Source organism: Lynx canadensis, chromosome B1, assembly GCF_007474595.2.
Source record: "Lynx canadensis isolate LIC74 chromosome B1, mLynCan4.pri.v2, whole genome shotgun sequence".
Taxonomy (NCBI): domain Eukaryota; kingdom Metazoa; phylum Chordata; class Mammalia; order Carnivora; family Felidae; genus Lynx; species Lynx canadensis.
The window spans coordinates 120329127-120331464 of NC_044306.2; positions in this window are offsets into that span (position 1 = coordinate 120329127).

Here is a 2338-nt window from a genome sequence, read left to right on the forward strand (position 1 = left end):
AACTCCAAAAAAACAAAAAGAAAAAAAACCCAAAATGAAACAAAGGAAAACCTGTTTTAACAGTTATGAAAAAGTCACAAGTAGCAAAGCACTGTGAACAAGCACACTTAGATTCGTCATAACCGACTTAACCGACTGAACAGGCTGATCACACACTGTAGCCTCTTGGTACTTTGACCCTGCTTCTTGGCCAGAAGCCCAGGGATGAGGCATTGTCTCTTTTTGTTTTTGTTTCTAAAATGTAGGTGAATTCGTTAGCCTGGAGTGCTCTTTACCGTCCTCATCAATATTTATATCAAAAGAGGATGGCAAATTTGAAATATATACTGCTTATGATTTTGAATGTTGGTCTTTGTTTTAAATGAGTCAACAATGAAAAACCAATTTACTTTTTCTTATTTAGGCTACCTTTGCTTTAAATTGACTCCTACTATTTAAGAATATGAACTATGTGTGAAGAGCTCTGGTGAAGGCAGTGACTTAATTTTCCAAATGTTGACGCACTAGAATTGAAGTGCCAGATAATAATTCAAGCAAAGGTTATATGACCAAAATAACATCTGTAAGAAAATGATGACGTTTGGCCAACTACACATTAATCTGGATGATGCAGTGAAAATCCCATTATCTTCATTGTAGGCTTCCATCAGATCTGCCTCATAGACCAAATTGTGTTGGAGTGATTATGTCTTCATGGTAACTATGGATTTGAGACAGCAACATATGGATATTATTACTATTATTTTATTTGTATTTTTATTTTAGAGACAGAGAATGTGTGAGTCAGGGAGAAGGGTAGAGGGAGAGAGAGAATCTCAAGCAGACTTCGCACTCAGTGCGGAGCCCGACGTGGAGCTTCATCCCATGACCCTGGAATCATGACCTAAGCCGAATTCAAGAGTTGGATGCTCAACCAAGCCACCCAGTGCCCTGGATATTATTTTTTTTTTTTTGTGGCATTGGAGCTGTAGTCATAAATATTGAGTGCTATAGTGTCAGCAGGGACATATAGGAGTGAAAAATGACAGTGATATCAATGTTCTCTAATTATGTTAAAACCCAGGCATCTCTGAACCTACTTTAGAAATGGTTTTGTTAGGATCTGGTCTGTGATGGTACCCACCCCATTCTTTGGTTCTATATCTACAGCAGATCTCAGGGGCAGTGTATACAGATAACAATGCTAAACATACCTCTTCCTTTTCTAATCCAAGCCATTTTGCTAGTCTTATTCTCCAGAGTTGGCCACAATGGAGTATCACAAACTTCTTTTAAAATAAAAGAGCAGAAAAGACACTAGGTTTTATCAGCTTCAACTTCTGTCTGAACTCTCTGCATGAAAATTTATTTTGGTTCCACGTTTGTTCCAAGATTTTTCTGAGTCTTTTTGAAAATTCACATCCTAGAATCACAAAATGATGAAGAATAAAGTGGGCAGAGACCTGATAGAAATAATTTTGCATTACCAAGATTAAAAACTTGAACATTGGTAAAATCCTTTTTATCAGTAAGGAGGAAAAAACAACTTGGAGAAGTCGCTTATTCCACTTTAGATATCTTAGAAGAAATGCTTTAGATTATTTTATTTTAAATTATTAGTTTTATTTAGATGTTTTAGTCTTTAAATATTTAATAATATTTAGATAAAAACTCTCTAAAGTAATTATTATTCCTATGTAATATTTCAGATAAAAACTTGCTAAGTGGTAGCTGCTTAGAATTTTGGGGGCCATTTATTCTATCTTAATCATTTAGATTTTAAGGTTTTAGTCTACCTCTTCCTTTGCATGTAGGAGAGAACAGTTGTGGTTGGAAAGTTTCATGGAGCATAAAAATTATGGCCTTGGGGGATTTTTTCCCCTGCTAAGTATTGGGTCTGCTGATTCCGTTCTCATTCTTAATGTGAGTCTTTAATTAACCCTATAAATAAGGAGAAAGAAGAGTTCTTTCCTCAAATTAAAGGAAACCCCACAGACATGAAATCCACAATGGCAAAATTTCACCCCACCTTACCATTGGCTTTTCAATGAAAAGCTGTGCATATCCTCATTCTACTTAATTGTCTAATTTTTTATTTTGTTGTTGCCATTAGTATTAAACAGTTAATTGTGAAATAATGCTTTCAGAAGATTCAGAAAATGTAAAAAATCATAAAGAAAAATTTTCATATTCCCACCATCTAGAGATGATCAGTGTTGATAAATTTACTCATTCAAGTCTCTTCTCTGTGCATTTATTAATTTTTACAAAAATGGATTCAAGCTCTTAATGTTTTCAAAAACATTAAGACAATGTCAGCAACATTTTCCTATGACATTTAAAATATTGAAAACTGTAA